The sequence below is a fragment of the Macaca fascicularis genome, chromosome 6, assembly GCF_037993035.2.
Source record: "Macaca fascicularis isolate 582-1 chromosome 6, T2T-MFA8v1.1".
NCBI lineage: Eukaryota > Metazoa > Chordata > Mammalia > Primates > Cercopithecidae > Macaca > Macaca fascicularis.
Genome location: NC_088380.1, coordinates 88,845,911 through 88,862,881, shown reverse-complemented (window position 1 = coordinate 88,862,881; position 16,971 = coordinate 88,845,911). Strand labels below are relative to the sequence as shown.

Below are 16,971 nucleotides of genomic sequence, written 5' to 3'. Positions count from 1 at the left end.
GGGTATCATTTTCATCTACCAGGTCTTAGAGAAATGGCTTTCAGTTTTTCCCTATTCAGTATGATGCCTCCTGTGGGTCTGTCATGTACAGCTTTTATTGTATTGAGCTATGTTCTTTCTATCCCCAGTCGTTTGAGGGGGAGGGTTTATCATTAAGAGATGTTGAATTTTACCAAGTGCTTTTTTAGCATTAACTGAAATGATCATATGTTTTTTTGTTCTTTATTCTGTTGATATGAGGTATCACATTGATTTGCATATGTTGAACCATCTTTGAGATAAATCCCACTTGGTCATGATGAATGATCTTTTAAATGCATTTTCAAATTTGGATTGCTTGTATTTTAAGGATTTTTGCATCAATATTCATCGGTAATCTTGACCTGTAGTTTTCTTTCTTTGATATCTTTCCCTGGTTTTGGTATTAGGGTAATACAGGCCTCATAGAATGAGTTTGGAAGCATTCCCTCTTCCCCTATTTTTTGGAATAGTTTGAGTAGAATTGGTATTCTTTAAATATTTCATAATATTTAGCAGTTAAGTCATCAATTCCTATGCTTTTCTTTGATGGAAGACATTTTATTTCAGCCTTGATCTCATTACCTGTTCAGGTTTCGGATTTCTTCATGGTTTAATCTTGGTAGGTTGTATGTATCTGTTACTTCTAGGTTTTCCAGTTTAGTAGCATATAGTTGTTTGTAATAGCCTCTAATGATCCTTTGAATTTCTGTGTTTTTGGTTGTAATGTCTCATTTTTCTCTTCTAGTTGGGTCTTCTCTCTGCTTTTGTCAGTTAGCCTAAACGTCAATTTTGTTTTGTTTTTTTTTTTTTTAAAAAAAAACAACTTTTCATTGTATTGATCTTTTGTACTGTTTCTTGTTTCGGTATCATTTATTTATCCTCTGATTTTACTATTTCTTTTCTTTTGCTAATTTTGGGTTTGGTTTGCTTTCACCCATCTAATTTTAAAAGATTTATCATTAGGTTGTTTATTGAAAGTTTTTTTACTTTTTTGCTTTTAGGCACTTATTGCTATAATCTTTCCTCTTAATACTGCTCCTATAGGTTTTGGTATGTTGTGTTTCCATCTTTATTTGTTCCAAGAAATTTTTAAATTTCCTTCTTAATCTCTTCATTGACCCACTGGTAATTCAGAAGCATAGTATTTAATTTCCATGTATTTGTATGGTTTCCAAAATTCCTCCTAATTAGGAGGAAGGATTTAAGGAGTCCTTTCCTGAAGTGTGAGCTGCAGTGCCTGGGGTTGAAGGAGGGCTAATGCAAGCACTCCCTTGGAAGGCCCAGCTGGTGTCTCGCTAGGTCATGTTCACCCCAAATACACTGGTTCTGAGCCCAACACAGTACAAGGTCTTGCCCAGGAATGCAGTCCTATGACCTAGGCTGTCTTTCAAGTTAATTAGGACCCCAGAGCACTTTCCCCCACAGTGGAAGGGCTTGCCAGGGCTCAGGTTCCTATCTTAAGACAGACTATTTACCTCTGGCTAGGGCTGGTCTTAATGCTCCTTCCATGGGCACTGGCCAAGTTCTGCCTTTTGCTGCTTTTGACTGTGACAGGGCAGCACTGAGTTACAATGCCAGGTTCCACAATCAGTGTGCTGTCCGTCCCTTTCCGAAATGCGCAGATACTCTCTCCAGGCCACTCAGCCATTCTTGCTACTGCGGAATGGGAGAATGGTGGTGTCAGCAATTCAAGACTGTCTTTCCTACACTCTTTTGTGCCTCCTTCCTTAATATGATGTTATAAACAGGTACTGTGATCACTCACCTTATTTTTAGTTCTTATGAAGGTGCTTTGTTGTGTGGATAGTTATTCAGTTTGGTGTTTCTGCATAGGTGGTAATCATTGTAGGCTTCTATTTGGCTGTCTTACACCATCTCTCTCCCTATACTGTTTTTTATGAAACTAAAGAAAAGAACAAATGTGAACATAAGCAACTTTTAAGTCATGATTTCTTACCAGTTCTACATGAGTTGTTTTAGGTAATAGAAATACAAAACCAACAATCTCTTATCTCCAAATTCATATTTCATTTTTCCTCCAAGATATCAGGATCAGAGTACCTTAGATGCAAGATGATGATTACACCGCACAAATACAATAAATCCAGAATGCACGTGCACGTGTGTGTGTGTGTGTGTGTGTGTGTGTATAATCTGTTTAGTTGTAATCTGTTCTCAACTTGCAAACTGGTTATGTTTGAAAATGAAGTTTTGAGCTAAGAATATATTTACTTAAAAATAGTGATTAGATTCCCAAGTGAGTTCATAAGACCCCATTTAACATATAAAGTGTGTAAAAGGAAAACGATTAAAGGAATGGTAAGGATGAGAATGTGGATCCTGGGAAATTAAGGAACAGTGGTTAGAAGAGGTTTCTTTTCTCTTAGCCTTCTGTTTGCATTCTCCTCATTTTTGCTACTCAAGGTTATCAAGGACTGCAATGAGAGAAATGAGTAAAGAAGTTTAAAAATAAATTGAGAAATACAAGTCAAGACCTTTACGTGTTCATTATATTTCATAATTCTAAGTTGGCTACAGGCAGATGTAGTATCCAAAAATAAAGGTGTGCTTTTTAAATTTTTATTTTCTTCCTAATTTCTCCCTTTTCTATCTGTCTGTTCCTTTCATAGCACATCAGATCACAATTCTAATTCACTGAGATTATAGCAAGGTAAGAAGTAAGCATCAGGCTAATGTACGTGTGATAGTGTAGAGTGAGAAACTGCATCTGCCAGGGAGAAGATTTGCAGTAATTAGGTGAAAAGTGAGCAAAAAACAGAGAGTTTGCAAAGCAGAGAGGAGGAACTGGAATGGGCTCTTTTTCTGTAGTGCACAAAGGCAAGTATTTCCAAAGTCTTATAACTTAAAACTTTAAAGGTAGCTTTAAGTCTATCTTGTACAATATTTTACGAAATTCAAGAATTTCTTCTGAAATTTTCTTAAAGGTTAGTCTTAAAAGCGTCATAAGACCCTTTCTCAGTAGGAGTTATTCTCTCAGTAGCAATATGTGAGAGAGGGAAATAAGTGATTGAGCACATGGGTTCTGGAGGCAGATTATTTGGTTTGAACTCCTGATCCCATTGCTAACAGAACCCTAGTCAAGGCATTGAATCTCTTTGTATTTCAATCTCCTTACTCCCAACCCCCACCCAAAATGGACAAAATTATAAAGTATGTTAAGTATCAAATCTATAAATTTATGTAAAGTTATTAGGACATGCTAGTACCTACCTAAATCTTGGTAAATCTCAGCTATTAGTAGTAGTAGTAGTAGTAACTATAATTAGATGGAAAATGGCATTTATTGAACTAAAACTGTTTCCATTGGAAAATCTAATTCCTTTTAAAGATTGCCAGTAATTGTTGGCAAAAGATGGAAAGGAGATCTATGTAGCTTGTAATTGTATCACTACCTTTCTCTTTTAATCCTGTCCCAAATTTAAGTTATAAAATTTCACCTTCAAGAGTCATTCCCAATTTGCTACATCCCTGATTAATATACATGTATTATTAAAATAGTAGGTGTCTTCAACCAGCTCCTGGTGCTGGAACACTTTTGTGTTCATTGGTGAAATATAGTAAATGCAGAGGTCAGTGTGACGGATATTGCACCTACAGTCAAGCCCACATTGCAAGCCCAGTTGATTGTCTATCCACAATTATAACAGCTTCTACTTAAAAAAAAAAAAAAATCAAAATCAAAAACCTTCCTAAGAGAAAACATTTTCATGTTTCCTTAGGAGATATATATAAACATATATATATATATATATATATATATATTTTTTTTTTTTTTTTTTTTAAGACTGAGTCTCGCTCTATTGCCCAGCCTGGAGTGCAGTGGCACAATCTTGGCTCACTGCTGCAACTCCGTCTCTGGGGTTCAAAAGATTCTCCTGCCTCAGCCTCCTGAGTAGCTGGGATTGCAGGCAGCTGTCACCATGCCTGGCTAATTTTTGTATTTTTAGTAGAGACAGGGTTTCGCTATGTTGACCAGGCTGATCTCGAACTCCTGACCTCAAGTAATCTGCCTGCCTCAGCCTCCCAAAGTGCTGGGATTACAGGCATGAGCCATCGCGCCAGGCCTCCTTAGGATAATCTTATTTTGCTGATGTTTACTTTCTCGTATGGACTCATGGTCTACAGTGATAGTTCACATCAATGGCTGAATCAGCATTTAAAATGTCACTAATGGGCAGGACATAGTGGCACATGCCAGGAGTTTCAGCATTTTGGGAGGCCAAGGTGAGTGAATTGCTTGAGCTCAGGAGTTCAAGACCAGCCTGGGCAACCATGGCGCAATCCCCTCTCTACAAAAATAAACAAATTAGCTGGGTGAGGTGGCATGTGCCTGTAGTCCTGGTTACTAGGGAGGCAGAGGTGGGAGAATCCCTTGAGCCCATGAGGTTGAGGCTGCCGTGAGTCAAGATCATGCCACTGCACTCCAGCCTGAGTGAGAAAGTAAGACCCTGTTTCAGAAAAAAAAAAAAAAAAAGTCACCAGTGGCTTAGGGCACTACATACAACCTGGTACCTGGGACAATGTTTGGAAGTAGATATGAACATACCAATATCAATATATCAAATATATAATGAAATAGATTCTAGTCAATGATACATAGCAAATATGGATAAGAAAAATAACTATACTGTTACTTATACCATAATCAGAATTAAATATGGGTTTCTTCTTTGATGATATAAAGAACTCAGGGGTATGAGGCATTTCTAATTTCTAGTGGAAACACCAGCTTGTCTTTGCCACTGACACAACTTATGACACATCTGGCAAAAAACACAAACATATTATGTCTCTTGTATCTAATTGCCACCATTTCCTCCCTGGCCACATATCACTAATTGTGTCTCTCTTAAGTGTATTATTTTGCCATTAGCACAGTAAATTTTTATTTGAGTTTATAAATTAGAGCCAAAAATTCACAACTTTCGGTTTTTAAGAGACAAGACTCCAAACTCTGCCTAGTAAAACTCTAAGATTTCTGAGAGAACAACTGGTCTTCTCAGGTGATAGTTTACAAGGATCTGACATGGCATCTAATAAATGACAGGCAGTTCTTGAAAGACTTGACTTCTTTCAGGAATTATCGCAGAACCAACCACACATTTATTGGAGCCATTGTGCTATTTTTTAGACCAGGCTACGTTCTTGTTCCTCTTTTTTTCTTTGTAGCAGAATTTAAGGCTCAATTTGGTACCATTACTTCTCTTAAAAAGATACTTTCCAATCTATCCTTTGAAGCTCTTTCCCTAGTAGTTGCTGTGGTTCATGATAATACCTGTCCAACCTTGTTCTTATCTGCCCTCAAAGATAGGCATGAAGGGTCAGTTCATTTTAAGTACTGTAATATATTTTCTGAGGAAAAACTAATAGAATATTCTAAAACAACAGCATAATACATACATATATACATTACAATATCCAAATGGTGTGAGAAAGCTTTCATGTAATTCTCTAACTCGAGAGCAGATGTATGTATAACTCCTCATTTCTCTAACTCTAGACAAAAGTATGCATAACCTCCCATTTTATCTTTTAATGAAACGTTTTTCATTTGGGTTCTGTAGATGCCATAAAAATGCTTTCTCCATTATCTGACATTACAGTATTATTGATCAAAGCCCCAGCTGCTGGATTCCAAGATCCATTCACACATCTGCGGTGTGGCAACTCTCCCTTTGCCGATGACTGAGCACAACAGGGAAACTGAGGCAAGTTCATTCCTTGAAGATACAGGACTCCTCTAACAGTGACCTGTGGCTTGAAGAACCCCCAAAGCTTTGCCAAATACCCTAGAACTAGAACTACACTGCAAGCTAAAGCTCTTCCAGTTCAACTTCTTTCCTTCCCCTTCTTTTTCACGTCAGATCTGCTTTGTGGTCTAACAGCTTTCCCAGCACCACCCTACTCTGACCTTTTAGTTTGCCCTCACAAGTATTTTCCACAGTAAAGTTTTTGAATGTTTTCTTTTCCCCATACTGGAACTTATTTCTCAGGACCTAAACTTTCACACGCCTTCATGAAAACTGTTCATTCCTACTCTGAGAAAAAGAATGTTAATATATACAGACAAATGTGGCATGAGTAAAAAGACAAAAAATAATAGGATATTTTAGTGGGAGAAATGTATTTAACCTGAAATATTCTAGGAAACGGATCAGAGGTTTTGGTGATACATTTCTATTAAATATTCTAGTAAACATTTTTATTTATTAGTTTAGTGACCATGTATACACAGACAAATTATAGTTTAGAAAAGGTTTGTTAACAGAGACTTGACAATTTTATAGCACTCTTTGTAGAAACTGAGGCCACATCAAATGAGATTTAAAAACCTGCCTGTCTTTGTATTCATGAAATGTACATACAATAGTTCAAGTTAGGAGGAGAAGATCAAAAGTGTCCCTAAAAATGGCAAGTTTCATTATCACAGGTTTTATCTCTATTCTGCCACCCCTGCTACCTGAACTAATCCACACTATTTTTCCAACTAAACTTTGGTTCCTTATCTGAACTACAAACTGTTCAGAAAGAGGAAGAGAAGCAGAAATTGACAAACCACAGTAAAGCGATATCCTATCAGGAAGGTTTAAAACTACTCTACTTTCCGTTTCAATTACTAGTGACAAGCTGGGCATAAAACATGCCATAGAAAATGTCACTTGCTGGATTAATTTGCTTCACTTCTGTTGAGAAATAATAGTCTATATCAGGATTCTAACTGCTGCTTAGAGAAAATATAAATTAAATAGTTCTAGTTCTAAGCATATTTATAATCCCAAGATAAAAACATTAGTTAATGGTCAAGAAGATACAACTATCCCCATAGAGTTAAAAGGAAGAAAAGGAGCAATTTGTATAATGATCCAATCACATATGTACACAATAAACAAAGCACAATAATATTATATGAAATAAATTCTGGGCTTTTAGAAAATGTAAAGCAATTTCTCTTAGAATTGATGGAAAATACATCAATGAAGAATGGAAGTAATTCCACACCGAGGAACCAGAATGAGTAAACAAAAAAATTTAGGAAACATTGAGATGTGTTTCTGGAGGATCAGTAACTTTAGCTGGACTGGAGTGAGGGCTCATGAAGTGTGCTTTCAGGAAATAGTATTGAAAAGGATAGTTAAATAGGACTATGAAAGATGTTGAGTGTCACAGTAAAAAGGCATGTTAACTAGTGCTTCCCAGACAAGGTGAGGCATATACTGAATGCATATGAAGTAAGTGATCATCTTACAGCTAGGGCTGCTGAGAATTGAGCATGTACAACAGGTTTCAGGGCACTTTCTTCATAAGAAGTTATTGCACATTTCAGGGTTTGTTTCCTTTTAAATGTTTGATGAGATCTCAAACTAGCCACGAGTGCATTCCTTTCAGTCCCAAAATACATTTTGTTTGCCAAAAATTATGCTTTAAAATATTTTTACAAGATGGCAATATTTGAAAATTGTGAATTATAATATAAAATATGAACTTCTGTCTTCTCTTCAGGTGAAAGATAATTAGAAGGTATTATAACACTTAGCCAGTATTCATCAATGACAGCACTCAGTGAAGCCGACTTGAGCTGGCCCTTTGAATAAGGAATACACTGTACTTCAGCTTGCCAGTTTCCACCTAATTTGCTCTGGCAATGTACTTTATGTGCCTACTTTTATGGACATTAAACCCCCCTACATCAGACAATAGAGATTCAATTACGTTTTCTAACATATGAGCTTCAGATGTATTGGTCTAAATTGAAACAGGGCCAAAGGAAATGAGACTCCTCTCCTTTCCTTTCCTTTCCTTTCCATTCCATTTTTTTGAGATGGAGTTTCTCTCTTGTCACCCAGGCTGGAGTGCAATGGAGTGATCTCGGCTCACTGCAACCTCCACCTCCCGGGTACAAGAGATTCCTCTGCCTCAGCCTCCCAGGTACCTGGGATTACAGGAACCTGCAACCACACCCAGCTAATCTTTGTATTTTTAGTAGAGACAGGGTTTCACTATGTTGGCCAGGCTAATCTCAAACCCCTGACCTCAGGTGATCAACCTGCCTCAGCCTCCCAAAGTGCTGGGATTACAGGATTGAGTCACTGTGCCCAGCCACATTTCACTTTTAAAGTAGGGAGGACCTGAACCAAAATGATAAAAGTAGCAATGTAGAGTGGAGGTTGAATGTCAAAGCTTAGAAATTACAAAATTTTTCACCTCAGAAGACACGATTAAATGTAAAAGGTGAAAAATTCAAGAAAGCTGAAAAGTGGTGAGAATAATATGCATGTCTAAAATATTGGATACTTGTTAAAAATGAAGAACTGGAGCTCAAGAAAAAAAAGTCAGAGATAAACATGAAGATTTGAAGACTATGTAAAGGGAGGTGAAAGAGGCTAGTAGAGGAGATGGCATTTTTCAAGTCAATGCATAATAAGGGGAGATCTAGGAAGAAATCTTTAGGGAATTTCTATATTTAAGTCTGAAAGGGGGGAATAAAAGAAATACATTTTTAAAAAAGTGCGGTCAAGAAGGCATGAAGAGAATAAACAGGTTGTCCAAAAAAAAAAAAAAAACAGAGGACAGGTGCGATGGCTCAAGCTTGTAGTTCCAGCACTTTGGGAGACCGAGGCAGGTGGATCACTTGAGTCCAGGAGTTTGAGACCAACCTGGGCAACAAGGCGAAACCATGTCTCTACTGAAAATACAAAAACCTTAGCTGGCTGTGGTGACATACACCTGTAGTTCCAGCTACTTGGGAGGTTGAGGTGGAGGCTCATTAGAAACCAGGAGATGGAGGCTGCAGTGAACCAAGATCCTGCCACTGCACTCCAGCCTAAGCAACATAGTGAGGAAAAAAAGGAAAGAGAAAAAGAAGAGGACAGTTCAAAAGGTGTCACTATTTTTGAATGTTTCTGAAAAGTTTTCTTAGTAAATTTTGCGTTGTTATAAAAGAATATTTGAGGCTGGGTAATTTATAACAAAAAAAGTTTATTTGGCTTATTATTCTTCAGACTGTACAAGAAGCAAAGCACCAGCATTTATTTCTGGTAAGGATTCCAGAAAGCTTCCAATCATAGTAGAATGGAAAGGACATTACCAGGCATCACGTGGTGAGAGAGGAGCAAAGAAAGAGAGCAAGGGACGGGGTGCCATGCTCTTTTAAACAACCAGCTCTGCTTGAACTAATACAGCCAGAGCTCACTCACTACCATGGGGTGGGTACCAAGTCATTCATGAGGGGGATCCACACCCATGACCCAAACACCTTGCACCAGTTCCCACCTCCAACATCAGGATCAAATTTCAACATGAGATCTGGAGAAGACAAATATGAAACTATATCAGAGGTCAAGAGGAAACCAACTGAGGAAAGATACTAGATTGAAGGATTAACAGTACCATTTTTTATTTACCCTGTACCAACAGTTGAGGGAAATGTTATATATTCCTTCATCTCTTTTATTACAATCATGTGAGTTAAAGTTATCATAACCGTTCTATGAGAAATGGCAGTTTAGAGAGGTTAAGAAACACTTTTAACTCTAGAAGGAGAAAGCATGGATAACTATGCATGAAAGACTTTTTAGTATGATCTAAAAGTAGTGTTTATTACTTTTGCTCACATTTCATTGGCTCACATCTAAGTACAAAGGAGGCCGGTCAATGTGCGCTCGAAACCAAGGGAATGAATTTGGCGACCAGCTGCAAGTCTCTACCACAAAGGGTAAAATACAATATTTTAAAGCTCTCAGCAGTAGTTTTCGATCCTTTTTCATGCAAAACCTTTTTTTTTTTTAAATTAATGGACAGCATTAGTGGGCATTTTTCTTTTGCAAAAAGAAAGCTAAATTGCAAGCTGTTATGCAGTAATTCAAGCTAAACTACTCTGCACAATAATATAGAAGTTTGTCTTGATTGTGGATTATTTGCATTTCTAAAGTTTATCAAAATTTTGATTGGAGGTGGGCAAGAGCCTGGGAATAGAAAATAACATTTACCTCCATCACTGCAGCAATCTAGAGAACCTGAAGGTAGAAGTCAGGTTCAGAATATGGCCACTGAGGGACATAAACTGGTCTTCGCCAGCTGAAAGCAGGAGAATGGACAATAAGGTGAGAGAGACAGAAGATTCACCCTGTAAAGAGTCATCAGTTGTGGTATCCAGGAGAATTTACTGCCCCTGTCTGGCTCTAACATTTTCTTTTCTGAGTTGTATTTTCTATCTGCTATCTCCCAGCTTTCACTGAAGTTTGGCTCAGAGTTACAGCTGGGACTAAGCAGAGTTTTGTAGAATTGAGGAAGAAATCTGTTCCCATGTTTGCAGTGAAGAATTAGGGGCAGGCTGATGTCAGGCCAGGAAAGCGTGTAGCTAGGCAACCTACTGAGGCCAGAAGATGAAGCAGGGTCCTTTCATTAGTGACTGTAACATTTTGGTTCAGAAATACTTACGTATTGGAACTTGATATAAACTCTAAGCTTTCTGAAGCCGCACAGCATAAACATTTAAAAAATATTTTTCTCATTTACGAAAAGAGGCTGATTCTCTGATGGCAAATATTTATGGGGCAGCAAAGTTAATACAACATGGAATGTAATAAAATTATTTCAGCAGTAAATTTTGACTAAAAAATAATTACTGTAATAATTGTAGTTAATTTTTCTTGTGAGATTGGGCAACATACTTTATAGCTCTGACTGTATTTACTCAAAATAATGGAATAATGCCTATTTTGTACTTTGTTTTCTGGCAATATATGGTATATAAATCTTCTCTGGAAACTGTCACTATACAGTAAACATTCATACCGAAAAGCACAAATATTACTATATATTATTGCATTGCCTAATGAAAGTTCATTTTTTCTAGCATTCAGTTTGATACTGTCTCTATCGCTACATTGTTTATATAGATATTATGTGTGTATATATTTATTATACATATAAAATATATACAATATATAATATATTATATATTGCTTTACAGATATGTATATATACATATATGTGTATATACATATACAATATATACATATATACATATATGTAAGTTATCAAAACCAATATATGCATATACACATATATATAATGTATATATAACCAGTATATATACATACATATGTAAAGCAATAAGAACATTTTCATGTTGAATAAAAAAAAATTACCTGTAAAAATTTTCATTCTTTCTCAATTAGTTCAGATATTAAAAAGTTTGCATACCATGATTATAAGGGAAAGGGCTCACCTCCACTGAATCACCAGGCTAAATAGTGAAGGTCTTAATCAGAATTGCATCCAGACTGTTGTAAAGGTTAAAGTCTGCTTAAAGCCATGAAAATAATTTAAATTAAAAAATGGAACTTGCTCTTGCCATGTTGATCTGTATACTTTAGAGTCAAAAGCACGAAATGTTCATTTAAAAGTGTTATTGAGTTATCAAAATGCAATGCAAAAATATGATATTTAGGTAGAAAAGGTCAGATTAAAAAAAAATCAGGAGTCTGATACCTGAAATGTCAAGATTCTGGAGAAAACTATAAAATATTTTTTTAAACTTCCTGTTTGATTGACTGGAACTATTTCTTATGAATTATCAGGAAAATGCAGTGTAGCACACATTGATACAGCTCTTTGTCAAAGGTGTGAATGTTAAGTTCTTTTCTAGGGGATAATATTTCTAGGGCAGAGAATTGGAGGGTGTGTTCAAAGGGATTAATTTAAATAGTAAATGCTATTGTTTTGGTAACCTTGGATTTGTTTGAAGAGATTTGATGTCTCTGGAATTTTTAGTACAAAGATAACCCTATAAACATGTATGAAAATACACAGAGAATTTCTTAATATCTTTCCTTCTTCTTTTAAGTGTTAATGAAATGCAGTAAAAGGAATTAAATTAGCTACAAAATGATGTCTGTTGAAATAAAACAATAAGCAAAGAAAATAATAACTTTGCAAAAATCAAACATTCATATAAATTATAGACCATTTATTAGCAACTTAGGTCATTGTCAGAATAAGCAAACAAAATAATAATAACAACTTTGCAAAAATCAAATATTCATATAAATTATAGACCATTTATTAGCAACTTAGGTCTTTGTCAGTGGTGCCTCTGGATAGACTTAATGTAAAGCCTTATATTTTCAGAAATTGTTTTCAGAGGAGTGTTTGACGGGGTGATGGAGAAGGGAGAGGGTGCCTCATTGCACGGACAGGAAGGACTTGTTCCAGTAGCACAAACGAAGGGCAGCGAGACATGCCAGTAGGTAGGTCACAAGTTATGGTAATGAAGCCATAGCTTCTCCCAGGGTGGAAACTGTAGCATGATAATGACGAAAATTCATTCAGGTTTCATCTATAAGTTGCTAGGGTCTGTTTGCAGCTGGTTCTAGCCTACTAGGTGACTGCATTCCATATAGGGTTTCAGGAAAAAAAAAAAAAAAAAAACTACTGCAAGGTAGGAATCTGTAAAATAGACTGATTGTTCATGTTGATTAAATTCCTATAGTTCTTGGAGACTTCCCCACCCCCATGCTTTTCCCTGCTTATAATAGTAATCAAACAGGAATTTAATAATACTTGTTAAACCGAATATATCTTTCTTATTGTCAATATTGCATACAGTTAGGAAATGAAATATAATATTTGTTTCACCTTCTGTGAGAACATCACCCATGTTTAAAATATTATTTCACTAAAGGAGTAGCTTCAGAAATTGCACACTAGGTAACCTTTTCTTTATATGTAAACCTTTTAGATATATGTATTCACTTTGCAAGAGTGGTGAAATACAGGAGATATTAAAGAGAGAGAGGGCCAGGCATGGTGGCTCACACCTGTAATCCCAGAACTTTGGGAGGCCAAGGCAGTCGGATCACGAGGTCAGACAGAGACCATCCCGGACAACATGGTGAAACCCTGTCTGTACTAAAAATACAAAAGTTTGCTGGGCGTGGTGGCGTATGGCTGTATTCCCAGCTATTGGGGAGGCTGCGGCAGGAGAATCTCTTGAACTAGGGAGTCTGAGTTTGCAGTGAGATCGCGCCACTGCACTCCAGCCTGGCGACAGAGCAAGATGCTGTCTCAAAAAAAAAAAAAAAAAAGAGAGAGAGAGATTGAGGGCAGGCAGGCAGGAAGAAAGGAAGGGAGGGAGGGAGGAAGAAAAAAGAGAATAAGAAAGCCTGGCGCAGTGGTTCACGCCTGTAATCGAGCACTTTGGGAGTCCAAGGCGGGCGGATCACCTGAGGTCAGGAGTTCGAGACCCTCTGGCCAACACGGCAAAACCTCCTCTCTAGTACAACTACAAAACTTAGCTGGGCTGAGTAACGAGAATCTCTTGAACCCAGGAGGCGGAGGTTGCAGTGAGCTGAGATAGTGCCGCCAGACTCCATCTCAAAAAAAAAAAAAAAAAAAAAAAAAATGGAGAGAGAGAGAGGGTTGGTGGGGAGGGAAGGAGGAAAGGAAAGGAAAGGGAAAAAAAGAAAGCGAGAGAGAGAGAGGGAGGGGGAGGGAGGAAGGAAGGGAGGGAGGGAGGAAGGAAGGGAGGGAGGGAGGGAGGAAGAAAGGAAGGGAGGGAGGGAGGGAGGAGAGGAAGGTGAGGAAGGAGGGGAGGGAGGGAGAGGGGAGAGGAGGGAGAGAGGAATGGAGGGGGAGGGGAGGGATGGAGGGGGAGGGGAGGAAGGGTAGGAAGAAAAGCAAAAAGAGAAAAGGGAAGAAAGAGGGAGAGAGAGGGCGGGAGGGAAGGGATGGAAGAAAGGAAGGGAGAAGAAAAGAAAGGACAAAAGAGAAAAAAGGGAAGGAAGGAAACAGTTTCTCTCTGCAAGAGTATGTTCTGAATACTTGGGGTAATGTCCCTCCCTTCTCCCCCAGCTCCACCACTCCCATTCTTCTGATAAAACACTCTACTTGATTTCTGAAAACGAGTATCTTTCATGCCACCTCTTTTAGGAAACTTACTTAGCTTCCCCTTCTGCAGCCTCTATAAGGGGTGCTTCCTGAGTCTTCTCAGGTTCTCCAATGGACTACAAAATCCATAAGGGAAACGGCTGTATTTTAAAATCACATATCCTCGGTACCAGAAACTGTGGCTGACATGGTAAATGTGTGCTCCACAATGGATTTATAAACTTAAAAAAAAAAATTGTCAGAATATGCTTCTGACTTTCTCTCCTTCCAATGTATTTTATTCTTCAGGGCCTAGTTTTATTTTCCTTCACAGGCAGTTTCACACTCGTGGCACTTTATATATCTATCTCTGCATTATTCTAATTTATTTATTATGTAAAGTGATTATAGAGTGGCGTCATTTTCTGCGGTAAATACCGGAGATTCGTTGTCTCAGGGCTGTGGAAAACTAAGATGCAGACACACACAGCGTGAGGTTCAAAGCGGAAGTTTAATAGGAGAAAGAAAGAAAAGCTCTCTACGGCCAGAGGCGTCCCGGAGAAGTGGGTTGCCAGTTCCACGGTGGAATGCAAGGGGTTTTATAGATGAGTTTGAGGAGGCAGTGTCTGATCTATATAGGGCATGAAAGATTGGTTGGGCCATATGTGCCATTTGCATAGGGCAGGGAAAACTGGTTAGGGCTAGTTGTGCTATTTGCATAGGGTGTGAAAATCTGGCCACTCCAGCCCTGGTCTTTTATTATGCAGATGGGTTCTCTACCTGGCCGCTGCCATATTGTCTGTTTCTTTACAGGACACGTGGTGACAAAGAAAAGGGAAGATGGAGCCTAACACACTTGGTCCCAAGGGAGCCCTTTTCTGTTGGCACAGCTACTGGCATTCACCCCTACAAGCTTCCAGCTTGTTTATCTATATCTGCAGCTCAACTTTTGAGGCTGCTCAAAAATTTCAAAATTTGAGGCTTTTCAAAAATTGTTAGAAAAGAAATTATTTAGGAGCTGCTCTTTAATAAAAGAGAAACTCTGCCAAGGGCTCTTTTACCCTTACTATCTGTCTATCAATTATAATTTCTACTGAATTGGAGATCTTCATTGGTTTTTAATTTTCTTTCTTCTGCAGTTGTGTACTAGCAGCACATAGTAGGCATTCCATGTGTGCTTAGAGTAAGGATGAGTAGCACAGATAAAAATTGTGCATTATCAAGAGCCATTTTTCAGCTGATGAGTCTGTCCTTGTATACAATTTGCTTAGAATTGGGGATTTACTGCTAATAAGCTCAGGAAAAAGTTATGCTTGAGATAAAACTTTGCTTGGTGTGTGTTAAAATATCCTGGAATGATGGGGGATTTATCTACACCTATTTGTAATCCTATCAATTTTTTATTTTATATCCTTTGAAAATTATGTTATAAAATGTATATAAAATTAGAATCATTATACAATTCTGGTGAGAAATGTCATTTATCCTCATATGATGTCTTAGTCCCTTTGAGTTGCTATAACAAAACATCATAAACTGGATGGCTTATAAAAAAAAATAGGGAAATTTATTTCTCACAGTTCTGGAGTGTGGGACATCCAAGATAAGGCTAATTCAGTGCATGGTGAGGGCTTGCTTACTGATTCATGGACACCAGTTTTTTTGCTATGTTCTCGAATAGCAGAAGGGACAGACGAGCCCCCTTGTGCCTCTTTTCTGAAGCTGCTCATTCCATTCAGGCAGGCCCTACCCTCAAGCGACATAATCACCTCTGAAAGGTCCCATATCCTGATACCATGATATTGGGAATCAGGGTTTCAACATATGAATTTTGAGGGAACATAAATATTCAAACCACAGCATGTACTGATTCCCAATATGAGTTAAGATCCAATTAGGAAATAAGAAACTACCTGAAGGAGTTCAGATGGAATTTAACACCAAGAATTAGTTACACAGATGATGGGAGAGTTAAGAGGTCTACAGGAAATATTGAGGCAGCCCAGAAATTTGCAATAGAAGAAGATCATTACTAAGCTGAAACTGGAGAAAAAAAAAGAGAGGGGCAGTTGGAGGTATCTGAGACCAGAGCAGACAGACCTGCCCAGAGAAAGCTGCAGCCACAGAGGGCAAGGGTCAAGGGGGAGACACAGCCCAAGGTACAGAGGCAGGGGTAGAAGAAATACACTGACCCTTTCCCTTTTCCCCATCTCAGGCTCCTGCTGGTGCTACCCTTTGATCAGACAACAGAACCTGGGAAGTGTAAGCTGCAAGGGCCAAAAGTCCTGTACCCAAAGGCACAGTCAGGGAGGGAGAGGAAGAGATCAGAGAGAAAACAGGCCAGATTCACGCATATTTTCTGATTTCTAGAATAAAATATAATGCATATTTTATATGTCATTCAAAGCTTTCTTTTGCTAAGTTGTGCCTGATATAACTTTTCCTATCATTATACTCTGAACTGTTTGTTTTATCCTTGCTTTAGATGTTTAAATAGCTCTTGGTAAGTGGTACATAGAGTTTTCTTTTTTATTTTTGTTCTGACAATATTTTTTGTAAATAAAACATTTTGATTTTTTGTAATATTTGGATTAATTTATCACTTTTATGTGCTTTTAATTCAAACTGCCTTTGTGTCTTTATTATCCCTATTCCTGCCTTCTTTTACATTGAATTTTTGTTAACATTCCAGAATTTTCTTCAATTAGATAGGAGTTATATTGTCTACCCATTTAGTAGTTACCAAAGAAAATTTACAATGTTTAAAATCTCCAATAATTTATCTTTTAATCCCTGCCTCTGCCCCTAAAACACAATGACCTTAAGATATTTTAATTTTAATCACAACTCTTTCTGGTTTATATAATACAGTTATTAGATATTTTAATTTTATATTATTTTAACCCTATGTAGCACTATTAATTTTGGTTTATTTAATCAATCTTTGTTTAGATATACCCACTTATTTTCCAATGCTTTTTTGATTTTCATTCCTTTTTGAATTTCAGACATACTTTACTTATTTTGGAAGAAAATTTTATACAGTATTGTTTTGGTAAA

At 37.5% G+C, this 16,971-nt stretch overlaps 1 long non-coding RNA gene across 1 annotated transcript; it reads left to right on the top strand.

The window, feature by feature from the left end:
- Positions 1 to 9,739: 9,739 nt before the first annotated feature.
- Positions 9,740 to 16,553, top strand: LOC123573887 (uncharacterized). The gene is made up of 3 exons (XR_006698596.2): positions 9,740 to 10,142; positions 12,175 to 12,293; positions 14,725 to 16,553. It is a non-coding gene; the product is annotated as an uncharacterized lncRNA (long non-coding RNA).
- The last annotated feature ends 418 nt before the right edge of the window (positions 16,554 to 16,971 follow it).